At 38.7% G+C, this 18,057-nt stretch overlaps 1 pseudogene; it reads right to left on the bottom strand.

Moving 5' to 3' along the window:
* C16h19orf44-ps1 (similar to human chromosome 19 open reading frame 44, pseudogene 1) overlaps positions 1–16,313 on the bottom strand; it is a 129,433-nt pseudogene extending 113,120 nt beyond the window's left edge.
* Between the last annotated feature and the right edge of the window lie 1,744 nt (positions 16,314–18,057).

The following is an 18,057-nucleotide window of genomic DNA, read 5'->3' as shown; positions in this document are numbered from 1 at the left end:
GGAATGGTCAACCAATAATCAGCCAAGCTTGAGGCCCATCCCACAAGCAAGCCCCAGTCCCTGGCAATATTAATGATATTCTGTTATTCCTGTAGATAGAAGCCTAGCATAACTGTCTTCTGCGAAGCTCCACTGAAACAGATGCAGCCAAACACTGGATGGGGCTCCGGGATTCTTACGGAAAAGCTGCGGGAAGGATTGAGGACCACAGAGGGGATAGGAACCTGACAGTAAGACCAACAGAGTTAACTAAAATGGTCCCTTGTGAGCTCTTAGAGTCTGAACAACCAGCCAAAGAGCATGCATAACTGGCCTTAGGCTCCTGAATGTATGTAGCAGATGTGCAGCTCATTCTTCATGTGAGTCCCCAACAACCGAAGTGGGAGCCATCCCTAAAGCAGTTGAGTGTTTATGGAGGTCCAGATTGTTGTTCTTTTCCTCATAGGTTCTTATTGCACCTAAGTATTTTCTCTACAAAACTTGGAAATCATAACAGGCTGCAATGTCTCTTCCAAATATATTTGACAACAAAGAAAAAAAGACCTACCAAGATTTAAAAAAAAAAAAAAACAACAGAGTGGACATAGAAAAATTTGTATGTGTGTTTGTCTGTGTGTGTGTGTGTGTGTGTGTGTGTGTATGTGTGTGTGTGTACATGTGTGTGATTTGTATAGGAGTTTCTGTGTTTATGTATGTGCATAATGCACATGATGCAGGTGTACATCTGTTTGTTGTTCTAGTTTATCTCTGTGTGTGTGTGTACATAGTGCATGTGAGTCTCTCTCTCTCTCTCTCTCTCTCTCTCTCTCTCTCTCTCCTCTGTGTGTGTGTTTCTTTGTGCATATGTGTTCCTTGTGTGTGTGTCTGCTATGAGTGTGTGGCATATGTGTATCTCTGTGCACGTAAATATGTATGATCTAATCAGTTACTGTATTTGCATAATGTTGTGTAATGTATGCGTATCTGAGATGTTGCATGTGTGATCTATGTTTGTATATGTGTGTACACAATTTATGTGTGCATCTATGTATCTGTTGGTATGTTTGTGATATGATGATACTTTTAATAAAAACATATATTGAAATGTAAAATATCTAATTGGAAAGACAGTTTGAAAATAATAATGTGTGATTTATATAAGTTTTATTTCTTTTTTTTATTTTTTTATTATTATTTTTTTTTATTAACTTGAGTATTTCTTATATACATTTCAAGTGTTATTCCCTTTCCCGGTTTCTGGGCAAACATCCCCCTCCCCCCCCCCTTCCTTATGGGTGTCCCCCTCCCAACCCTCCCCCCATTGCCGCCCTCCCCCCATAGTCTAGTTCACTGGGGGTTCAGTCTTAGCAGGACCCAGGGCTTCCCCTTCCACTGGTGCTCTTACTAGGATATTCATTGCTACCTATGGGGTCAGAGTCCAGGGTCAGTCCATGTATAGTCTTTAGGTAGTGGCTTAGTCCCTGGAAGCTCTGGTTGCTTGACATTGTTGTACTTTTGGGGTCTCGAGCCCCTTCAAGCTCTTCCAGTTCTTTCTCTGATTCCTTCAACGGGGGACCTATTCTCAGTTCAATGGTTTGCTGCTGGCATTCGCCTCTGTATTTGCTGTATTCTGGCTGTGTCTCTCAGGAGCGATCTACATCCGGCACCTGTCGGTCTGCACTTCTTTGCTTCATCCATCTTGTCCAATTGGGTGGCTGTATATGTATGAGCCACCTGTGGGGCAGGCTCTGAATGGGTGGTCCTTCAGTCTGTGTTTTAATCTTTGCCTCTCCCTTCCCAGCCAAGGGTATTCTTTTTCCTCATTTAAAGAAGGAGTGAAGCAATCACATTTTGATCATCCGTCTTGACTTTCGTTTGTTCTAGGGATCTAGGGTAATTCAAGCATTTGGGCTAATAGCCACTTTTCAATGAGTGCATAACATGTATGTCTTTCTGTGATTGGGTTAGCTCACTCAGGATGATATTTTCCAGTTCCAACCATTTGCCTACGAATTTCATAAACTCGTTGTTTTTGATAGCTGAGTAATATTCCATTGTGTAGATGTACCACATTTTCTCTATCCATTCCTCTGTTGAAGGGCATCTGGGTTCTTTCCATTTTCTGGCTATTATAAATAAGGCTGCGATGAACATAGTGGAGCACGTGTCTCTTTTATATGTTGAGGCATCTTTTGGGTATATGCCCAAGAGAGGTATAGCTAGATCCTCAGGCAGTTCAATGTCCAATTTTCTGAGGAACCTCCAGACTGATTTCCAGAATGGTTTTACCAGTCTGCAATCCCACCAACAATGGAGGAGTGTTCCTCTTTCTCCACATCCTCGCCAGCATCTGCTGTCACCTGAGTTTTTGATCTTAGCCATTCTCACTGGTGTGAGGTGAAATGTCAGGGTTGTTTTGATTTGCATTTCCCTTATGACAAAAGATGTTGAACATTTCTTTAGGTGTTTCTCAGCCATTCGGCATTCCTCAGCTGTGAATTCTTTGTTTAGCTCTGAACCCCATTTTTTAATAGGGTTATTTGTTTCCCTGTGGTCTAACTTCTTGAGTTCTTTGTATATTTTGGATATAAGGCCTCTATCTGTTGTAGGATTGATAAAGATCTTTTCCCAATCTGTTGGTTGCCGTTTTGTCCTAACCACAGTGTCCTTTGCCTTACAGAAGCTTTGCAGTTTTATGAGATCCCATTTGTTGATTCTTGATCTTAGAGCATAAGCCATTGGTGTTTTGTTCAGGAAATTTTTTCCAGTGCCCATGTGTTCCAGATGCTTCCCTAGTTTTTCTTCTATTAGTTTGAGTGTGTCTGGTTTGATGTGGAGGTCCTTGATCCACTTGGACTTAAGCTTTGTACAGGGTGATAAGCATGGATCGATCTGCATTCTTCTACATGTTGACCTCCAGTTGAACCAGCACCATTTGCTGAAAATGCTATCTTTTTTCCATTGGATGGTTTTGGCTCCTTTGTCAAAAATCAAGTGACCATATGTGTGTGGGTTCATTTCTGGGTCTTCAATTCTATTCCATTGGTCTATCTCTCTGTCTCTGTACCAATACCATGCAGTTTTTATCACTATTGCTCTGTAATACTGCTTGAGTTCAGGGATAGTGATTCCACCTGAAGTCCTTTTATTGTTGAGGATAGCTTTAGCTATCCTGGGTTTTTTGTTATTCAGATGAATTTGCAAATTGTTCTGTCTAACTCTTTGAAGAATTGGATTGGTATTTTGATGGGGATTGCATTGAATCTGTAGATTGCTTTTGGTAAAATGGCCATTTTTACTAAATTTATCCTGCCAATCCATGAGCATGGGAGATCATTCCATCTTCTGGGGTCTTCTTCAATTTCTTTCCTCAGTGTCTTGAAGTTCTTATTGTACAGATCTTTTACTTGCTTGGTTAAAGTCACACCGAGGTACTTTATATTATTTGGGTCTATTATGAAGGGTGTCGTTTCCCTAATTTCTTTCTCGGCTTCTTTCTCTTTTGTATAGAGGAAGGCAACTGATTTATTTGAGTTAATTTTATACCCAGCCACTTTGCTGAAGTTGTTTATCAGCTTTAGTAGTTCTCTGGTGGAACTTTTGGGATCACTTAAATATACTATCATGTCATCTGCAAATAGTGATATTTTGACCTCTTCTTTTCCGATCTGTATCCCCTGATCTCCTTTTGTTGTCTGATTGCTCTGGCTAGAACTTCAAGAACTATATTGAATAAGTAGGGAGAGAGTGGGCAGCCTTGTCTAGTCCCTGATTTTAATGGGATTGCTTCAAGTTTCTCTCCATTTAGTTTAATGTTAGCAACTGGTTTGCTGTATATGGCTTTTACTATGTTTAGGTATGGGCCTTGAATTCCTATTCTTTCCAGGAATTTTATCATGAAGGGGTGTTGAATTTTGTCAAATGCTTTCTCAGCATCTAATCAAATAATCATGTGGTTCTGTTCTTTCAGTTTGTTTATATAATGGATCACGTTGATGGTTTTCCGTATATTAAACCATCCCTGCATGCCTGGGATGAAGCCTACTTGATCATGGTGGATGATTGTTTTGATGTGCTCTTGAATTCGGTTTGCCGGAATTTTATTGAGTATTTTTGCACCGATATTCATAAGGGAAATTGGTCTGAAGTTCTCTTTCTTTGTTGTGTCTTTGTGTGGTTTAGGTATAAGAGTAATTGTGGCTTCGTAGAAGGAATTCGGTAGTGCTCCATCTGTTTCAATTTTGTGGAATAGTTTGGATAATATTGGTATGAGGTCTTCTATGAAGGTTTGATAGAATTCTGCACTAAACCCGTCTGGACCTGGGCTCTTTTTGGTTGGGAGACCTTTAATGACTGCTTCTATTTCCTTAGGAGTTATGGGGTTGTTTAACTGGTTTATCTGTTCCTGATTTAACTTCGATACCTGGTATCTGTCTAGGAAATTGTCCATTTCCTGAAGATTTTCATGTTTTGTTGAATATAGGTTTTTATAGTAAGATCTGATGATTTTTTGAATTTCCTCTGAATCTGTAGTTATGTCTCCCTTTTCATTTCTGATTTTGTTAATTTGGACGCACTCTCTGTGTCCTCTCGTTAGTCTGGCTAAGGGTTTATCTATCTTGTTGATTTTCTCAAAGAACCAACTTTTGGTTCTGTTGATTCTTTCTATGGTCCTTTTTGTTTCTACTTGGTTGATTTCAGCTCTGAGTTTGATTATTTCCTGCCTTCTACTCCTCCTGGGTGTATTTGCTTCTTTTTGTTCTAGAGATTTTAGGTGTGCTGTCAAGCTGCTGACATATGCTCTTTCCTGTTTCTTTCTGCAGGCACTCAGCGCTATGAGTTTTCCTCTTAGCCCAGCTTTCATTGTGTCCCATAAGTTTGGGTATGTTGTATCTTCATTTTCATTAAATTCTAAAAAGTTTTTAATTTCTTTCTTTATTTCTTGCTTGACCAGGTTATCATTGAGTAGAGCATTGTTCAATTTCCACGTATATGTGGGCATTCTTCCCTTATTGTTATTGAAGACCAGTTTTAGGCCATGGTGGTCCGATAGCACGCATGGGATTATTTCTATCTTTCTGTACCTGTTGAGGCCCGTTTTTTGACAAATTATATGGTCAATTTTGGAGAAAGTTCCATGAGGAGCTGAGAAGAAGGTATATCCTTTTGCTTTTGGATAGAATGTTCTATAAATATCCGTTAAGTCCATTTGGCTCATGACTTCTCTTAGTCTGTCGACATCACTATTTAATTTCTGTTTCCATGATCTGTCCATTGATGAGAGTGGTGTGTTGAAATCTCCCACTATTATTGTGTGGGGTGCAATGTGTGCTTTGAGCTTTAGTAAGGTTTCTTTTACGTATGTAGGTGCCGTTGTATTTGGGGCATAGATATTTAGGATTGAGAGTTCATCTTGGTGGATTTTTCATTTGATGAATATGAAGTGTCCTTCCTTATCTTTTTTGATGACTTTTAGTTGGAAATTGATTTTATTTGATATTAGAATGGCTACTCCAGCTTGCTTCTTCTGACCATTTGCTTGGAAAGTTGTTTTCCAGCATTTCACTCTGAGGTAGTGTCTGTCTTTGTCTCTGAGGTGTGTTTCCTGTAGGCAGCAGAATGCAGGGTCCTCGTTGTGTATCCAGTTTGTTAATCTATGTCTTTTTATTGGGGAGTTGAGGCCATTGATATTGAGAGATATTAAGGAATAGTGAATATTGCTTCCCGTTATATTCATATTTGGATGTGAGGTTATGTTTGTGTGCTTTCATTCTCTTTGTTTTGTTGCCAAGACGATTAGTTTCTTGCTTCTTCTAGGGTATAGCTTGCCTCCTTATGTTGGGCTTTACCATTTATTATCCTTTGTAGTGCTGGATTTGTGGAAAGATATTGTGTAAATTTGGTTTTGTCATGGAATATCTTGGTTTCTCCATCAATGTTAATTGAGAGTTTTGCTGGATACAGTAACCTGGGCTGGCATTTGTGTTCTCTTAGGGTCTGTATAACATCAGTCCAGGATCTTCTGGCCTTCATAGTTTCTGGCGAGAAGTCTGGTGTGATTCTGATAGGTCTCCCTTTATATGTTACTTGACCTTTTTCCCTTACTGCTTTTAATATTCTTTCTTTATTTTGTGCGTTTGGTGTTTTGACAATTATGTGACGGGAGGTGTTTCTTTTCTGGTCCAATCTATTTGGAGTTCTGTAGGCTTCTTGTATGTCTATGGGTATCTCTTGTTTTGGTTAGGGAAGTTTTCTTCTATGATTTTGTTGAAGATATTTACTGGTCCTTTGAGCTGGGAGTCTTCACTCTCTTCTATACCTATTATCCTTAGGTTTGATCTTCTCCTTGAGTCCTGGATTTCCTGTATGTTTTGGACCAGTAGCTTTTTCTGCTTTACATTATCTTTGACAGTTGAGTCTATGATTTCTATGGAATCTTCTGCTCCTGAGATTCTCTCTTCCATCTCTTGTATTCTGTTGGTGAAGCTCGTATCTACAGCTCCTTGTCTCTTCTTTTGGTTTTCTATATCCAGGGTTGTTTCCATGTGTTCTTTCTTTATTGCTTCTATTTCCATTTTTAATTCTTTCAACTGTTTGATTGTGTTTTCCTGGAATTCTTTCAGGGATTTTTGTGTCTCCTCTCTATGGGCTTCTACTTGTTTATTTATGTTTTCCTGGAATTCTTTCAGGGATTTTTGTGTCTCCTCTCTATGGGCTTCTATTTGTTTATTTATGTTTTCCTGGAATTCTTTCAGGGATTTTTGTGTCTCTTCTCTATGGGCTTCTACTTGTTTATTTATGTTTTCCTGGAATTCTTTCAGGCATTTTTGCGATTCCTCTCTGTAGGCTTCTACTTGTTCTCTAAGGGAGTTCTTCACGTCTTTCTTGAAGTCCTCCAGCATCATGATCAAAAATGATTTTGAAATCTTGCTTTTCTGGTGTGTTTGGATATTCCATGTTTGTTTTGATGGGAGAATTGGGCTCCGATGGTGCCATGTAGTCTTGGTTTCTGTTGCTTGGGTTCCTGCGCTTGCCTCTTGCCATCAGATTATCTCTAGTGTTACTTTGTTCTGCTATTTCTGACAGTGGCTAGACTGTCCTATAAGCCTGTGTGTCAGGAGTGCTGTAGATCTGTTTTCCTCTCTTTCAGTCAGTTATGGGGACAGAGTGTTCTGCTTTCGCGCATATAGTTTTTCCTCTCTACAGGTCTTCAGCTGTTCCTGTGGGCCTGTGTCTTGATTTCACCAGGCAGCTTTCTTGCAGCAGAAAATTTGGTCTTACCTGTGGTCCCTAGGCTCAAGTTCGCTCGTGGGGTGCTGCCCACGGGCTCTCTGCAGCAGCAGCAACCAGGAAGACCTGTGCCGCTCCTTCCGGGAGCTTCAGTGCACCAGGGTTCCAGATGGTCTTTGGCTTTTTCCTCTGTCGGCCGAGATGTGTGTGCAGAGAGCAGTCTCTTCTGGTTTTCCAGGCTTGTCTGCCTCTCTGAATGTTTAGCTCTCCCTCCCAAGGGATTTGGGTGCAGAGAACTGTTTATCTGGTCTGTTTCCTTCAGGTTCCGGCGGTGTCTCTGGCAGGGGTCCTGCCGCTCCTGGGCCCTCCCCCACGGGAGCCCAGAGGCCTTATACAGTTTCCTCTTGGGCCAGGGATGTGGGCAGGGGTGAGCAGTGTTGGTGGTCTCTTCTGCTCTGCAGCCTCAGGAGTGCCCACCTGACCAGGCGGTTGGTTCTCTCTCTCATGTGGTCTGGGAGCAGAGAGCTGCTGAGGGCCGGGATCCGCGGGTGTGGGACTTCCGGTAAACACAGAACGTGCCCTGTCCTAGAAGAATTCTGCTTCCGTGTGTCCCAAGCTCACCAGGCAGCTTTCTTGCAGCAGAAAAGTTGGTCTTACCTGTGGTCCCGAGGCTCAAGTTCGCTTGTGGGGTGCTGCCCACGGGCTCTCTGCAGTGGCAGCAACCAGGAAGACCTGTGCCGCCGTTTCCGGGAGCTTCAGTGCACCAGGGTTCCAGGTGGTGTTTGGCTTTTTCCTCTGGCGTCCGAGATGTGTGTGCAGAGAGCAGTCTCTTCTGGTTTCCCAGGCTTGTCTGCCTCTCTGAAGGTTTAGCTCTCCCTCCCATGGGATTTGGGTGCAGAGAACTGTTTATCCGGTCTGTTTTCTTCAGGGTCCTGCGGTCAGTTTTATTCCTTTTATATTTATTTCTTTAAATATTTTGCCCCTCTCTTCTTGCTAACATGTCTTCTCTTTCCAAAACACATGAATCCCTCTCAGACTGCTGTCCTCATTTCTTTTATTATTATTATTGATGTCAGCATATATTAAAGTGAAAACAGTTTGTCAACTATTTAAATTGTTGTTTTCTTTTAGATTAAATTGTTGTAAGAAGACATCACTATCTAGTAGTTGTGCTATGCATGGGGCACATGTTATCTGACACTTACAGTAGGGTTTACCCAAATCAGAAGAGTGAAGTGTGATCTAAATTAATAACACTCATACTGGCTTCTTATTATCTCCCCAGAGACATTACATAATCTTTTATCAGGGACTAGTATTTCTTTTTCTTATGGTAGGCAAACTCTTTTACCCTGCAATCCCTAAATTAAGAAAGGGTGGGAAGTGTGAATGCATAATACATTGTTACATAAATGACATTCAAGTTTCCAGTTAGTACTTCTGATTTACTTCTCTATCCCTCCATCCCATCCTCCAATCAGCTTTTTGCATTGAAATCAAACATCCCTTTGTTTACAGAAGCTTGCTCTTATACCAATCTACATGCCCACTTAGGTTGCTACATTCTCTGCTTTGCTTCATCAATAAGTACTCTGATCCATTTTGCAAATTCTAAAAATTACTTTGAATTTGCCATTTCCTCAGATACACTTTTACCTGCTATGAAATAATATTGGTTAACTGCATGTCTATTGATTTCATCTGACTTGGAAATGTGCATGCTAAACCAAACTTCGACATAGATTTTCATTTTGCTCAGGAAATAATGTTAAGGATGTTTATGCATTTGAGCTTAAAGCCTCAATTGTCTGGCTGTGATTTTAGAGACCCAGAGAGAGAATTTTGATCTCTCTACAGCGGACTTTCAGGTTAGCTGCAGAAGTGTAGAGTAGCATTTTTAATGCTTACAAGGGAAGAGATTGCAGAGTAAATAAGAACAATGAATGGATAGCATTATAGTTTTAAATTTAAAAAGATAATGATCTGAACTTTTTGTTTCCAAAATAATCACAGGCAAAACCCATTAACAGTATTTAAAAACCTCAGGAGATAGCTCAGCGGTTAATGTTGCCTTCAGCAAAGCCTGACAACTTGAGTTCTATTCCCAGAACCCACATGGTAAAAGGAAAGAAGGAAATTGTCCCTCTACAATTATCCCTTGTCATCTACAGGTATCAACTTCCACATGTACCCAAATACTTATAAAGACACACATGCACATTAGGTATATGTAAGAGAATTGACACAATTAAGTGGAGAGTTGCTCCTGTTCTACTTTAGGATCTTCCACCAGAGTTGAGCATATTATGAGTTCAGGGAAAAATCTTATTGCATGAACATGGATAACAGAAACATTATGAGGGATAATAGTTAAAGAAATAAAGATGAAACAGGCCATTTCTTGTAAAAAAAAAAAAAACTGTGATGATTTGTATATGCTTGGTCCAGGGAGTGGCACTATTTGGAGGTGTGGCCTTGTTGGAGTAGGTGTGTCACTGTGGGTGTGGGCTTTAATATCCTACTCCTAGCTGCCTGGAAGTCACTATTCTGCTAGCAGCCTTCAGATGAAGATGTAGAACTCTCAGTTCCTCCTGCACCAGGCCTGCCTGGATGCTCCCATGCTCCTGCCTTGATGGTAATAGACTGAACCTCTGAAAGTGTAAGCCAGCTCTATTAAAGTGTTATCCTTATAAGAGTTGTCCTTGGTCATGACATCTGTTCATAGAAGTAAAACCCTAACTGAGACAAAAAACATGATATATATTAATGAGGGTCCACTGAAATGTCGTAGTTGGTAAAAGTGCTAAACATGTATGACTGAATGCATTAGAGCTCTAAAAACCAGGAAAGGGAATTCAGGACAGCATGTAAAAAGGGCAAACCATAAGAAGGAACCCTGACTGGAAATAAGTGCAATGCCTTCCAACTGGCATATGAAAATTGTATGTGTGTGCTCTGGAGCAACACACATGTTTGCAAACACACGCAGATAAAGAGTTTCTGAGGAAGATTATAGATGGGATCTAACAATAATATAAACTTAAATCATTCTGACTCACCCTCTCACATATCATTTAGAACACAAAGAGCAACTACTTACTTACAAAATAAAAATGTATTCAAATATAAAGTAAAATTAAGAAGGACAGTAATTTTATATATTAAAAATGCAAGTATTTAAAGAGGTGAAGGGACTTGCAACCCCATAAAACAACAATGCCAACCAACCAGAGCTTCCAGGGACTAAACCACTACCAAAAGACTATACATGGACTGATCTAGGACTCCAACTGCATATGTAGCAATGAATAGTTTAGTAAGAGCACCAGTGGAAGGGAAAGCCCTTGGTTCTGCCAAGTTTGAACCCACAGTGCAGGGGAATATGGGGTGCAATAAAGGGGATAAATAGGGGGAACACCTGCATGAGGGAGGTGGAGGGGGAGGGGAGGAAATGGGGGCTTATGGATAGGAAATCTGGAAGGGGAATAACATTTGAAATGTAAGTAAAGAAATATATCTAATACAAATTTTTAAAAAATGCAAACTGGACTAGCATTTTTAACATCCGAATGAATGGAACTTATAACAATTGGTATTGTTATGTCTATTATATAATAATAAGACATTTATTGTCTAGTGAAATGCTCAAGAGCTGTATACAGCACAAAGCAGAAGATAGCTATTCTTCAAGCAAAAACATACCAAAACTCAATGGAGAAATAGAAACATGCATGATTGTACTTAAAAATTTCCATAGCCGCGTATGGGTAATCAATATAAGGCATGGCCAAAAAGTAAGATGTTTATGTGTGGCATGTGTATGTTTGATCCATGAAAAGTGAATTTTATTCACAAATTAATAAGATAATTTTTTTTAAGAATAGGTCTAGCTTCATTTACTTTCTGTGATAAAACATTCTGCCCAAAACAATCTTGGAGAAGAAAGAATGCAATGGTTTACAATCCCAAACTATAGTTTATCTTTGCACAAAATCAGCACAGAAACTCAAGGAGGAAAGGAGAGTACCTGACAGTAACCAGGGAACTCACAACACAGAAGAATGTACAATAGAAACCATGGAGAGCTCAAAACCTCATGTTTAACTGGACTTCTTTTATAACCCTAGATTACTTGCACATGGAATGGCAGCATCTACTATGGGCCAGACCATCCTTTATCAATTAACAATCAAGGCATTCTCCAGTAGACATGTGCTAGGGATAATCCTACCTGCTCGATCCATTGATTAGAAACTTTCGTTTATGGTGACACTAGGCTAATCCGAGGTGAGTTATAAGTCAAGATGAATTTATAAGGTACCAAATATGATATTATAATGAAAAGCAGAGGTGGATCAGGATTGTAGTATGAGTTTAAAGGTTTTGTTGTCATTTTTTAGAATGGATAGCATTCGATCTGGAACAAGTGACTTTCAAAACATCACAGGAAGGTAAAGAAAAAAATAAGGATATTTGGAGCAAGTGTTACAGGAAGAGAAGTAGCACCTTCAGAGAGTTATCAGGAAAATAGTCAGCTCTTTCAGGTATTAGGAAGATAAACCCATGTGGATGATGGTGAGGGAATATTCAGCCAGTGGTGGGATACTGGACCTCAGACTTAAGAGCTGTGTAGTGAAGATTAGGTATTCAGGAAATTTAGACTTCATAGAAAGTATAGGCAAGATAATACTGTCTAACATGCCAGGGTATGTGTTTAATTGTATTTTTTATAACATTGATTCCTTATAATTTACTTCATTGAAGATATCTTGCTATTTATTCTAATTTTACATTTTTATGGATGTTTAACCTTCATATAAGTCTGTACCATTTGCAAAACTGGTTCATGCAGAGATCAGAATGTGTTGAGTGCCCTGGAAGTAGAGATCTGAATAGCAGTATGCCGCCATGTGAGTGCCTGCTATCTAATCCAAGCCCTCGGAAGGCTAGCCTGTGCTTCTACCACAAAGCCATCTCTTCAACTCCTACAACTTATTTCATTTATAAGCATGGTTTCATGTTACATAAGCCTGTTTTTTATACGAGTGTTATTATTTACTGTATATTCTTGCCAGGTAATACATATTACTCATATTTAATAACATATATTTGGGTTGAAATTATTCCAGGTTATAATAATTGTTAAGCAACATAATTAATGTATAAATACACTGTGCATAAGTATGAACATACCACTAGCATGATATAAACTGTAAGGAAAATGTAGATGTGTACAAATACGGTGTGCGAAGGTTTCTCATCTACCATGCAAACAGAATAGGCTTCTGAGTTGCATGTGATATTTTTCCTTGCTTTCTACATTTTCAATCTACCAGTTTCATTTAAAATAAACTACTCATAATATGATCTGATAGAGGTAATAGCTTTTGTATCTTTCCTGTCTCATTTTTTTGTATCTCTAACTTTTATCTAGTTTCTCATTTAAGCTTGCTCATATTTTAAACCTCTAAGATACAAGGAAAAAATAACTTCTTTAGCCACTGTTCTCCAATAGGCGCTATTTTCATCTGCTTCAACCATTTTTTGAGGGAAGAGATATTTATCAGTTATAAGATTAAGCATCTTCTTTCCTGACTATCCCTATAATGTTGTGATTAGATAATATCTTTAGATTTAACTTCTATTTTTTTTGCCTTATATTTTTTTTCTTGTTCTTTTCTTCACTTCTTGGCACAGCAGGTCTCGTTACCTCCTGGGAGTTGTCTTGTAGGAGAAAAATAAATGCAACTCATCAGCAGCGTTTCTGGAATTTTTGCCATTAAAACTCTTCGAGGAAAAGTAGAGTTTTTGGTATGAAGTGGGATATTGCCTGAGGACAGTAGATCCAGCCAGCCATCAGCTGAATATTTCAGAACAGTAAAGAACAGAGAGCCATAAGAGATCCGTGCCTCTAACCAACTCATTTCAGATTATTTCCTACGTCCAAGAAAGACCTAAAGTGTACTTTGGTGGTTTGAATGAGAAACACGCCATACCCTGAGATAATTGAATACTCAGTCACCAGTGTGTGGCTCTATTTGTCCACAAGAAGAGGTACAGCCTCGTTGCAATAAATGTGTCACAGGGGCTGGCTTAGTTTGTTGTACCCTCAGCCTATTTGTTTGCTAGAAAAGGTACTTTGGGAATTCTCCCTCCTTCTGCTTTACTTACATTTTATGGCCAGATGTCTATCGGGAAAGGTTTACTTGGCTACCTGGTGCTTGAACAGGTTGATGAGCTTGAGTCGATTGTATTCTTTATAAATTTAGGTTAGTTTAGCTGAGTCTCAGAGCCTGAGAAGTCGGTTTTGATGCCTGTACCTAATAAGAGTGTTTTCAGGAGAGGTAGAAAGCAAAATTAAAGGTGAGTTTCCACAGATTGATTAGGTTAAAGATAATTTATTCTATAAAGAACAAAATTTTTCAGGAGAGGTAGAAAGCAAAATTAAAGGTGAATTTCTATAGATCGATTAGATTAAAGGTAATTTATTCTACGAAAAACAAAAATTTCTTTATGTACTTTATCTACTGTCTCATATATATACATATATATATGTATATATGTATAAAACTAATCACAAGACATGACTCAACAAGATGGCTTTAAAATTTGAAGGAACTCTAATTAAAATATTTACCATGAATAACAATGAGTACTGTCTAATGGATGAAGCAAGTAGAGCTGGGCAATTGCTCAGTGGTTAAGAGCCCCAGAGTCCATTTTCGCCACTCCCACTATGACTCATCCATCAATACTCAAATTCTGAGATATCCAGTAGCCTCTTCAGTCTTCTGCTGGCACTGGACACCGCAAAAACATGCATATATAAAAGCACAGCACCAGAACCCATAAAATAATAATATAAAAAGCTCTTATTTTAAAAGAGAGAAATATAACAAGTTGTTGAGCCAAGAATGGCAAACTCAATACTGCTATGCAAGCTATTTCAGAAACTATACTTATCCTAAAATTGCTACAGGGTATACCTAGCTTGTGGCACAATACTTGTATGAACATGAAAATTTATAAATGGGGGTTTAAATTTAAAATTTATAAATTTAAAATTTATAGTGGGGATTAGTAAATACATATATATATATATATGTAATATGCATACACATTAGAGTTTAGCTATTTGATAAATCACTTGCCATAAGCTCACAAACTTCAATAAAACAATATAAAAAAAGTAAAGGAAAAAGAAACAATGAAAGACAGTCAAGTCTTTTCACATGAGTGATGCTGGAATTTTTTAGTTATTCTATATTATACCTAATTGAAATTTAATTAGCAGGTCAGTATTAAATAGAACTTAGAGTTGCTAAAGTAGCCATCATGCAGGCTTTACTGATTATCGGTCTTGTCATAATTCAGATAGCCTAATTAAATATGACAGAAATGAACATTGTATTTGAATCAAGATCCTTATGCAATATGCCTGGCCTTTCTTGCTTATAAACTACTCAGATCAATGATTTTATATAAAGTACACTGCTGAAACCTACTTTGGCCATCTCATAAGATAACATGTCAAGGCACATCTTACTGCCATTATTCTTTTAGTGTGAAGAGGAAACAAGGTCTTATTAAACTAAATGGATCTTAGCGGTAATCTTAGAGATTACATCTATATTCTTGTCATAGATGTCTTTGTGCCATACAAGGTTGAGATGTTCTATTTTCTCGCTAATCTAATTTCAGGCTTGGCTTCTTTTCCATTAATTTCTGGTGTTCATGTTCATGGTAAATTGTGTCCTCCAGATCCCAGTTCTCTCACCTTTATATGGGATTCCACCACATCTTTAAGATACTGCATTTTATGTAAGTATCTCTCTTTTATCACAATTAAACATCATCCATGACTGAAAAATCCTTCAGTGTGGCCCATAATTCTTAGGGGAAATCTGCCTTCTTTCAAGAAAAACATTATAGTTTGTTCTATGTTGCATATGAGAATTTCTGCTTTAATAAACCTTATCCCTTCCAGGAGTTACAGACTTATGTCAAATACTATGTCTAGTTTTGTGCCCAGCTTAGATATTTTACAAATAAAATGAAGCTATTGAAGTTATTTGAACCCTTTCTGATTATACTCTCAAACTACTCAATATTCATATTTTAAAGTTTTAAAAGTGTATGGTATTCATTAATATTTTTCTTTTATTACTTGCTTAGTATGACTGTATTTAAAAGATGCTCTGCCTTTGTTTGCAAAAAGTACCACACCACCTAGGGATCCATCCCATGTGCAGACAACAAGCGCAGCCACTGTTGCTGATGCCAAGAAGTTCTCCGAGACAGGAGCCTAGTACAGCTATCATCTGAGAGCCCCCACCAGCATCTGACTAACACAGATGCAAATACTCACAGCCAACCATCAGAATGAGCCTGGAGACCTAGTGGAAAAGTTAGGAGAGGGGCTGACGTAGCTGAAGGGAATTGCACCTGAATAGGAAGAACAACAATATCAAGTAACTGGAAACAACAGTGTTCTCAGGGACTAACCAACCAAAGAGTATATAAATTGGTGGGTCCATGGCTCCAACTGCATATGTGTAGAGGATGGCCTTATCTGGCATCAGTGCAAACAGAGGCCCTTGGTCCTGTGAAGGCATCTTGCTCCATCATGGACGGGCACTAGAAGGGGAGGCAGAATGCATGTGTGGGTGGAGGAGGACCCTTGTAGAGGTAAAGGAGAGCAGGATGGAATGGGGGGACTGAGGAGGGGATACCTGAAAGGGGACCAACATTTGAAATGTAAATAAATAAAATAACCAATTAAGGAAATAAAACTAAAATATGTTTAAATAATAAAAATTATAATACTAACAAAAGAAAATATGGTACATAAGAATATCATTGACCTGCAAGTAATAAAATCCTTGCATTTGCAACAACAACAATAAATAAGAATTCATGGCCAGAGACTACTGAAGCCCTGCAGAGGGGTTTCTTTGAAATGCTTCAGAGACTGGAGGCCTATTGAAATCTTTTCTCTTTAAAAATTGAGGAGGTGATTAAGGAGGACGCTCACCTTCTCCATTTAATTTCTCCAGTGAGTTTAGTGATATCAACTGAAAGTGATGCTCTGTCCAAAAACACATTGTCAAGGGGATGGCAGAGAAAATAAAGCAACTTTGATATTTTTTAAAAGAGAATGACTGATGTCTTAAGATAGTTACCGAAAGCCTCTAACAGGGATGAGATCACCAGAGATCCACCCCCATGAACGGAAGGTGAACATTGCTTATACTGAGGTCCCCGACAGAAGTTTCAAGTAAGATATCACAACTGAGAGGGATGTTTTCAGAATTTCACCCAATAATCCGCCACTTTTCTAAAGTATTCGTGTATTTTACACGGACAAGCAATTAACATTAGAACCCAAGAAATATAGCTCCATTTAAATACAGATTTTAAAGTATGTTAAAATTTTCTTGTCCTGTCATTCTCTCTTAAGCAATTACTCTTTTAATTAATCTAAAGCTATATCACAATTTTGCATAAAAGAGTATTTGGTGCCCATCCTAAGCTACCCTCCTTGCAGCCACTCAACAAGCCACTCACTGTGTATAGTTAATATTCAGGGGGAATTTAATGTAACTGGGGTAATTTTAGGAATATCAAGTTAGGGTAAACAAAGGATTGCTATTTGATTAATTTTTAATTACTCTTAAATATATATATATTTGTGTGTATATATGCATTTATGTATATGTATATTTATACATATGTGTATGGAAATATTATTACTAAGAAAAAGGCATTCCATAGATATCACAAAGTCTCTGATGTTTGTTTTATACATAAATATATAAAACTAAAAAAAAAACTTTAAGAAAATGATTATGCTTAAAATAAGTTTTCTAACATCTGACACTGTAGTGGCTCTATTATAAGTGAATAAGGCAGTGGTCTTATAATTTGCAAGTAAAACTGAAGCTTATCTTGTGTACGTGTTACATGTTTGTCAGTGTGCACAGTGTGCACATGGAGGGGGACTGAGTTCTATCTACACTGCCAATGAGTCCTGGGAATTAATGTCAGAATTTTAAGCTTGGTGACATCCACTATTGCTGAGTAACCTCCTTGCCTGAAATATGGTATTGAATTCACGAGCAGTTCATTTGTTTAGAAGCAATGACGGGTCCCTTGATGGGTTGATAGTTCATTGTTGTGTATGTGTTTGGATCTGTTTTGTTTTATTTTTTTTCCATTTGTTCCATTTGAGATGCAGAAATGCACAGCCAAACATTAGATGGAGCTCAGAAAGTCATGTGGAAAACTTGGAGGAAGGATTAAGGGACCTGGAAGGGATAGGGACTCTAAAAGAAGATCCACAGAATTAACTAACCAGAACCCTTGGGGGCTCCCAGTGACTGAACCAGCAAGACCTAGCCCCTTCCTCCATACATAGCAGATGTTCAGATTGTTCTTCATGCAGAACCACCAACAACTGGAGTAGGGGATTAGCATGACTCTGTTTCCTACCTGTGGTTCACAATCTCCTAACTGGAGTGGCTTGTCTGGTTTCAGTGGGAGAGGATGTATTGAGTCCTACAGTGACTTGAGGTGTGTAATGATTTGTATATGCTTGGCCCAGGGAGTAGCACTAACAGGTGGTGTGGCCTTGTTGGAGTGGGTGTGTCACTGTGTGCATGGGCTTAAGACCCTCTCTCATCCTAGCTTCCTGAAGTCAGTCTTCCAGTAACAGCCTTCAGATGAAGAGGCAGAACCCTCAGCTCTGCTTGCACCATCCCTGTCCAGATGTGGCCATGTTTCTGCCTTGTTACCAGACTGAACCTCTGAACTGATATGCAGCCCCAACTAAATGTTGTCTTTTATAAG

The sequence above is a fragment of the Rattus norvegicus genome, chromosome 15 (genome assembly GCF_021556685.1).
Source record: "Rattus norvegicus strain SHRSP/BbbUtx chromosome 15, alternate assembly SHRSP_T2T, whole genome shotgun sequence".
In the NCBI taxonomy this organism is placed as follows: domain Eukaryota; kingdom Metazoa; phylum Chordata; class Mammalia; order Rodentia; family Muridae; genus Rattus; species Rattus norvegicus.
This window is presented reverse-complemented; position numbering and strand designations above follow the sequence as displayed.